We start from the raw sequence: 8,854 nt of genomic DNA, 5'->3' as shown, positions 1-8,854 counted from the left end.
AATAATAACAATTTAACCATCTTACCATCTCTTGTTCTTTTATAGTGCCCCGAAGAAAGAATGTGAAGTTTCTTTTTTGAATTTATTGTATCATCATGTTCATTATAGATAATATCGTCCTTAGAAACAAGTCCTTGAAGTGTCAAAACCATTCTGCTTGTGTGAGCGAATATTTTGCCAAAGCAGTCTTGGACTGTGGGTGGTACTATATAGTCGAGATGGCCTTGAGCGTTGGACTCTTATACTTATTTCTAATTTTCCAATAACTTTTATGATTTTGGTCAGTGCGACAATGCCAAAAGTCTGAGAACCTTCCCGGATTCCGATCTAGCTACATTACACGCCTTGTTCGACGATGACGCGTGGACCTTGTCCAAAGTATGCTTGTGGAGTACAAACATAGGGTCTCAGTAGGCTTCCTAGGACCCAGGGTTAGCAGGACAGGGTTAAATGAAGGGTTTCATCGTTGATTGGATGAACATTTGGAATATTATTACTTAGGTATGCAGATATACACCAGAATGACAATACGATCGACAAAATATATACAGGCAAAATACAATGTATACTTAGAACTTCAGGAGTTTTGAGCTGAAGTGTCACAAAACGTCGAAGTAAAAAGTAATCTTTTGTGTTGTTAATAAGGCGAGAGCAAACACTCTAAGTATTGACACTCTCCTACCACGACTCATGTGAGACGCCTCCATTGCTCTTTCCTGCGTCGTTCATTTTTATTATTTATATTGATTAAAGTGGAGGCACTTCACTGTGCACTTCCAGCAAACATATGTTTGTCGGCAGGCATGAAGAAAACAAAGCATTCCACTGTCTTCATAACGGAGCCTGGAATGCTGGACACAATGTTAATGTCGATGTTGGTACTGTATTTGACTGGACGAAACAGACGTAAGTGTCAACCAAACTATGTGTCATATCAAATCGACACAGGCTCGGCTTTTTCAGGGAGGGATTTATGAACGACCGCTACATCGAGTTTCATGTGAATTGTGTTGAGAGCCCCGCGGGGTCGTTCGCTTGTACGACGTCAGCGGACCTGAAAAGTAAAACAAAAGGCTTTCTATTTGCTACTAAGAACCAGTCGCTTCTCTTTCGATACAGATGATGAATATTTTTGCATTAGAATGGAGATGTAATATGTAGATCTATTAATGAATATACTGAGATTGCCCAGCTGACGTAAACACATGACCTTAGGAGACATGGCACACACAAAATATGCACAGGGTATCATGAACATGATTAAAGATACAACTGAGAAAAGAACCCGAATGAATTTGTTTTTCTCACACTCGTCCTTTGAGTCTACTTTTATTTTGCAAACATCGTCACTTGATTGTGATTCATAAACATATAGTCATAACATAGTCTAAATACGACAATGCGGAGTGTGTATGTCTTACTGATTATGCAATTAATTTGGAAAAAAATATTAATGTTGGGCAGATACATAGACATATATAAAGTTTAAATTCGTATTGACTCTAGAGTTTTAATATTTCCACTACCTATATGGCTCGTGTTGTACACTAGGATATACATTTCTTTCTGTCGTTAGATGATCAGCACAATATCTCCCTACCACTACCAATATCTATGTCCAGTGTTACACACAAATGCATGCAGATTTTGTACCGTTCGAAACGTGTTAGATCATTAGCAGAAAACTGATAGTTCCTGTTAACGAAACATTGTCGCTGAAATTTGTTCCAGGTAATATCGTTTTACGAACGAATTGTTTTCTAACTGTTTTCAGTTCTGTCGGACTACGACAATGATACACAATGATACTTCAAAGTGTGGTATGGTAAATTATCTGGAAAAGGATCATGTGTCCAGCGAAAAGCAGCTGCTCTTGTGAAATATGATCAGTGATGTCACAGTAGCAACTGTCCGGGATGACACATATGTGGTGTGAAAGTTTTAAATCGTGAGTGTGCCCATATGTGACATGCCCCGCTGATACCAGTACTTCATATAAGCCGACTTTATGCCTTCTTAAACTGTACAACTTCTATTGCAAGAAGATACAACAAAGATGTAAGTAGACTCTAGTAATTTTGACTATGATCACCTATATTTACCGATTACCTAATATATTTACACTTATTTTTTGTCTGTCATCTGTAATTACGCCTTTGTTTTATCTACCATATCATCTATATGTATGCCTTTTGTGTTTAATAGTATCGTCAACATGCACACCTTTATTTTATCGATCTTCTATATGTACACCTTTGTCTCATCTGTACGTACACCTTGTATCTGTTGTCGTTATGTACACCCTTTTTATCTGTTATCTATATGTACACCTGTGCTTTGTCTGTTGTCTATATGTTGTCCTTTGTATTATCGGTTATCTATATGCACACTTCTGTTTTGTCTAGCTATAAGTACGCCTTTGTTTTGTATGTTATTTAAAGATGTGTTGTTGGAATATTTATTTTGGCTATACACACATAAAGCACATCTATGCTATCCCCAAAAAGAAATGCGATTGCATTTTTGAAAAATCTATTGATTACCTATTGTGTTCAAACAATTCTTCAAAATATGTAACAAAAATGTTGACAACACGATTTTACATAAGTGCACAAGTAAAAAAAAACCGATTGTACCTGAAAATGTTCATTTTGATGAGATTTCTTACAAGGATTAGAAAGGCATCGCCACAACGTAACATAAATCACCTTCCAGTTGAAATTGTGCAGCAAAGATCTTGCACTGTCTGGCAATAAAAATCCAGATTATTTTCCGAAATTGGCAATCGTGTTAAAGGAGGTTCAAGGTCAAATCCGTACGCCACGTCTTCACTTCGCGACATAGAGCATTGTCACTGAAAGAATGTATGATGTAGATTACCAGTCTTTTGGTGCCAAGTGTCTGAATGATAGTCTGAGCAAGATATCACGGCTTGCACTTCGTTCTAACCAAACATGTATAACAAATAGCCGCCCCAGTACAGGCAGACCTCTAGTTACCACTGAAGCCCAAGATCGGTACATCTGGGTACTACAGCTGCGTGGTCGTACTGCCACGAAGAGACCACAGCAGCCAGGGTGCCTAAACGTCGGACCATATCCGGCCAAACTGTACGGAACAGGTTGAAAGAGATTGGTGTGAAAGCCAGAAAACCCGACGTCGGGGTCGTGTTACGTCGTCACCATCGCTCTCAGTGTCTCAGCGTCTCCGTTATCTAAAAATCCCCTTGATTGTATAGACATTGCCTTCTTCCAAATTTGTCAAAACATGCATGCACTAAAGTCTGTTTGTGGACGAGATCTACATGTTTGGAAATACAACACTTTCGATACAGATTTCTGGTCTATGCGTATCTTTCTTGGGATACTATATGATCTGTGAGCTAAACTAAAGGTAGGTTATCAATTACACAAATAATCAATCTTGGAAATATTTGTTTTAACTGAGACACAGAGATAATATAAAAACTGGTTTTTAATTTAGTATTGACTTACCTGGTTGCACATTTGCATCTTTTCCCTACCAATATATATGACAAGTGTTGCACACAAACAGTACTGACTTTTGGAATATTCCAACACGTTGACTTGCATGGTTTATATTTGTGTATTTTGTGATTTATATTTGTGTATTTGCCATGCGATAACTTTCCTTCTACAACATATATCACGAGCAGGATCCTATTTCGATAACATATATGTTGAAGTGGTATATTTCCAGTGGTTATAGGAGACAGTTTCCTTCAAAAAGAACGTGTCCTATGCTTAGCCTATGTTGTGAGTTGTCTACTCAAGTTGGAACTCATGGAAGGACATATAATTAAGCTTCGTTGCCGACGTGCACAGTCCTATCCTGAGCCTTCATTTCTTTAAATGCAGCCTTTATGTCATTACTGATAATAACAATATTAGACAGACTGTGAAACCTGAGGTTGATTTTGTTGACAGCAGTGCACTGCTGGGCAGTACAGCAATTGGAGTAGGCCAGGTGACATTTGCACCAAGTCTGCCCAGAGTCGGTTACTTGTGGAGAACCTTTCTGCCTTTCTGAGAAACCGTGTCTAAATGCAGCGTGTGGACCAGAATAGTAACCCAACAGTCTTCTTCACCTACTTTGACTGGTGTTAAATGTGAAACTGTGGGCTTTCTTTTTGCTGCCCAGGACCAGTCACTTCACATTCCCTTCGCTAAACGATAAACCCATCCTGTCCCTACAAGAATGCCAAGACATGTCATTTGTACACCTGAAAACACGCAGGATCCCGTTATTGTAAAAATAGGGATTAGCATCGAAAATGGAAATTGTGGTGGTGATGGTGGTCGTGATGATAATGATGATTTTTATGGAGAGGCATGTACAATGTGAGTCCCCCCACCTAAATGTATATTGCAAGTGAGACACCCGTGAATGTCGTGTACAAAATCAATGACCCCCTCCCAATGCCTTTAAGCATAATCTTAAAATATTTTAAAGCACAGAATCGATAAACCCTTGTCCAAGTCTACAAAACTAAAAACCCGAACCTCCTCAGAGCAAAATGGGTTCAAGCGTAAGGTATGACTTGTAGGGTGGTGACCAGTTTTGTCGGACAGTGTTACACTATTTTCAAACAACAAAGGACTCCTCAAATTCAAGAAGACTTTTCAGTGCGTGTGAGTGCTTCATTGTGTTCCAAATTTACAAGACCTGTTGGTTTGCGTGCGCCGAGATGAATTGTACTATTTGTGCACTATAACATTTACAAAGTGATCAAATGTGTAACATTTGGGATTACACTTTCTAAGTAAAGTACAAATACTAGTGCGTGTGATGAAGTGAGTCCAATCGGAGTTTTGGACCCATACCCTCAGAGTCAGGCACCTAATTGTCAGCACACAGTCAGTCGTCTAACAGAAACAACCACCGCAGCTTCCGCTTAAATAAAAGTCGGACAAGTGGTAGTTTAGACAACGTATTAAATTAAACCTGTTAGGCCCACTACTGGTAGTTTAATGAAATATCAAGCGCGTGGACGGAGTTCTACATGAAAGGGACGCCACTCTGAACCAAAGTCTCTACCAAGTTCAAGATCGTAATAACTATGAATGCCTCAACCAATCTCCACATGAAATATAGTCACTACATACTCCGCCACATACAAAATGTATATTTATGCTGATGTTTTTTTGTTGCGTAGACGTGATGAAGGTGATACTTGTAGCCGCTCTGCTGGTGTGCCTGCTGGCCATACACACTGATGCACACAATAGTTACAGTCACTTCCGGGTCAGGATGAAATGGAACTACATCCTGTATCTATCGTGCAGCAAAGCGGCTATCGTTCTGTTCCGGCGTGAGATCCAGGTTTCGATACAGTGGGAAAAGGGGTAGGCTTTAAATGTAGTGCAACTTGGCCGTCGGTAAAGCGTGTCTTGCAAAGGAATTGTAAATCTGTGTGATCAGTTTAATGAAGTGAGTTCAGTTTTACTCCGCTTTTTTGGCGATATCAGGTGGGGACAGTCAAGTTCTGCCTTTACATTGCTTGTTGTTTAACGCCATTTGCAGTTGAGTTTTTTAGAAAAACCTCATACAAACCAACCAAACAAACGCCAAAAAACCCCCAAACAAACAAACAAGACCAAAAAAGGATTATGTTATTATTTGATTCTTGTTGTGCGTGATCTTCAGTTGGGGCAGTGGGGGAAGTCACTCGGAAGATCCGAGTTCGATTCGATTCATAGATTTCACGGAGAAAGCCATTTCGGGTGTAAAATTACTGGTTTTGCTAAATGGTTTTGCGTAGAACCTTACAGGTGATAAAGGGCATGTTCACTGAGGTACCGTGTCCCAGGGTAGCAACTTGTTTTATATACGTGCATAAGTTCTAATGGACCACAGGGAAAGTGTAGTGCAAATAGGGTTGCGCAACAGAGAAAAGGTTTGTCGGCTGAAGGGAGTGAAGAAACATGGGAGTTTAATTACGTGTCCACCATACGGAATACTTGCGGACTTACCTGCCTTGCCTGCCTTCCGCCTACTATGCCAGAAGTTACAAAAATTCTATCAGTACGGATGACAGATAAATGGATGTGTACATTTGATGGCGTTGCTATTTTTTTGTGACATGAAACATATTTTTCGAACCGAAACGAGGGAAGCTTGTTGCCCACCTTTGCTCGCTTGCTCGCACACAAGAAGACTGGTCTTTCATTTTCTTTGTTGCGCAAACCTAGTTCGCCCATGAATAGACAAACTTGACATGACGTTTACAAGAAATGCATGTGAATAATTACGACAAAGCATGGTACACAATGATCTGGTAACGTAGAATATAACTATTCCTAACGTCTTCAGTGTGCAGTTTTAGAAAATGAAACCAGCAATCTGTTTTTGACATAACATGAACACCATGGATTTCAGAAATCGAGAATGCAGGTGTGATTACTGAGCAGCCAGAGAATGATGTCCCAATCAGCGCCAAAGATGTCATGGAGACAGTAAAGGATGATGAAGGAGGTATTACAGCGTGATGCAATCGTTTGCAAAATAAAACGTGGTTGTAGCTGTTAGGAAATGTTGTTCTGCAGGTAGCACTAGTCACAAAGGAAATTCAGTTGTTCACCGAAAAAGAAACTCCTAAACATGTGTCACATGACCAAGTAGGACACACTGGATCAGATCACTTGTCCGTTAAAGAAATACAGAAATGCCATCAATATGCACACCATTTGACGTTTTTCCCGGTGCCTTGTAATAATTGGCGGTTCCTCAAACTATGAAATACAGACACCAAAGTTCTTTTGAAGAAGGTTTTCGAGTCTAACTGGACGTTGATGGTTTCCATACACTGTTCAGAGTTTTTCGCAAGTGAACCAACTGCCTCCTGTAACTGATCCGTCGTCAATTACACCAAGTTTGATTCGTTTACGAAACAATTGATTTGTTAATTTTGTCTTTCATATTCGTTTGTGCCGATGCTAGACAAAACATTCCAGATACTGACACTCTCATGAAGAATTATGCCAGACACCACCAGTGCTCTTTCCGCAGTCATTTATGTGTATTAGTTAGACTGTGATGACGTGGTTTGATTAAAAGGCAGGGTCTTCACTGTGCACAAACATTTATTGTCAGAATTCATGGTGAGAACAGTTTAATGGTTTTCATAATCGAGCCAAGGACGCGGGACACATTCTAAATGTCGATGTTGGTATTGTTTATGGTTCAGTAAGTTGGACGATACAGACATGAGCTGAACTGGCACAAGGTCATTTTAAGGGGGGTCTTTATGAATGACCGATACACTTTTTTCATGTAAAATGTGTAAACGTCCGCGGGCCTGACAAGTAAAACAGAAGGCTTTCTGGTTGCAACTAAGAACCAGTACCTTCTCTCTCTATACACGCTATGAGTATCTTTGCATCAAAATGAAGATGTGAAATGTAGAGATAAATAATCTGAGATTGTCCAACACATCGTGGTGGATGCCCAACCTTGGCCCAAACACAGAATGTCAAGAGACATGATATGACCCAGAATGTGCACAGGGCGTCATAAAAATGATACTTTATAATACAGTCGAAGACGTATACAAGATAACAGATCCGACCTTGTTAGGTTTACACCACTGAAATATAATTAAAAGTGGTTTTAGTACTAGGTTGCAAGTAGATAGCAAGTAAATGAGCTGACCATACTAACAAAATGCCAGCCCTGCATCTATACGTCAGGATGCCCCTAACCCTCTTTTGCTGCACTTGTGTACAGTTTTTAAAATATTTGTCAATAATATTTGTCTTTCTGTATTTATGTGTTTTCAGGATCCATTCCCGATGGTGAAAGACGCTATGATCTGCCGTCGTACATTGTCTGAGGGGTCTCTGATTCAGTTAACACAATAAATCCTCAAAGCAGAGTTGGTCGTTGTGCAATTAATGCTTTGCTCTTTATTGTTGCTGTTCTGTTTGGGTTTAAAGCCAGTGGAGATAACCTTGTAGTTACATCACTGAAACGACAAGTTGAATTTACACCAACCGTGATGGCACAGTTGTCTATACGATAGAGAGTTTGTTCCCATTTGGCGTCCAAGAAACCTTTGACCCGATTGTTGGTTTGATTTGGTTGTTGTTAAATACCACTTTCACCAATATTCCAACTATATGTATGACGGCGGTCTGTAAATAGTAGAGACTATCGACTAGACAATCCATCGATCTGCGCATTTGTGATACGATGAAATGTGTCAACCAGGTCACCGAGCCTAACCTCCCGATATCTTTAGTCGCCTCTTACGACAAGCATAAGATCTTCAAGAGCCTACCGTTGGTTTGAATCCCACATGGCCCATTATCTTCCCTAGATTTGTCAACGACTTGCCAGTAACATGGGGTATTTTCCAAATGATAAACATCGAAGACCAACTCACGTAGGATTTTCCTGCCATATGAAGATGGTATATAACTGAAATACAAATTCAATCCTACGTTGAAACCGAACTACTCCTTCACAATGACGATACTTTGTACTTCATTATTAGACTTTCCATGACAGGAATCGCACGTAAAATCTGTCGTCCTCATTTAGATTCTTATTCGTGTACTTGAATTACAATGAGGGTTTTATCGTTGATGAGATGATGTGAAGGGTCATTTGGGTCATCAGCTGAAAGTCAGGATTCAGAGCCATTGGCTAAAGAGTCTCAACCAAGAACGATAGTGACGCCTGTAGGTATTCTTCTCAATTGATTAAGGTGTTCCAATCGGGTGTGAAAGCAATGCTGCGACACTAACAATAAACTCGTGTTGTTGTAGCCTTGTGGGTAAAGCGTTCGCTAGTCACACTGAAGACCCCTTTTCGATTCCCCACATTTGTTCCG

At 39.9% G+C, this 8,854-nt stretch overlaps 1 long non-coding RNA gene across 1 annotated transcript; it reads left to right on the top strand.

Annotated features, from left to right (window-relative positions):
• Window positions 1–1,974: 1,974 nt before the first annotated feature.
• LOC137288113 (uncharacterized) lies at window positions 1,975–7,894 on the top strand. Its single transcript, XR_010957056.1, has 4 exons — window positions 1,975–2,058; window positions 5,177–5,366; window positions 6,400–6,495; window positions 7,800–7,894. It is a non-coding gene; the product is annotated as an uncharacterized lncRNA (long non-coding RNA).
• Window positions 7,895–8,854: the final 960 nt, after the last annotated feature.

This window comes from Haliotis asinina, chromosome 6, assembly GCF_037392515.1.
Source record: "Haliotis asinina isolate JCU_RB_2024 chromosome 6, JCU_Hal_asi_v2, whole genome shotgun sequence".
Classification (NCBI taxonomy): Eukaryota; Metazoa; Mollusca; class Gastropoda; order Lepetellida; family Haliotidae; genus Haliotis; species Haliotis asinina.
The sequence above is the reverse complement of the archived record's forward strand: the minus strand, read 5'-3'. Positions and strand labels throughout refer to the sequence as shown.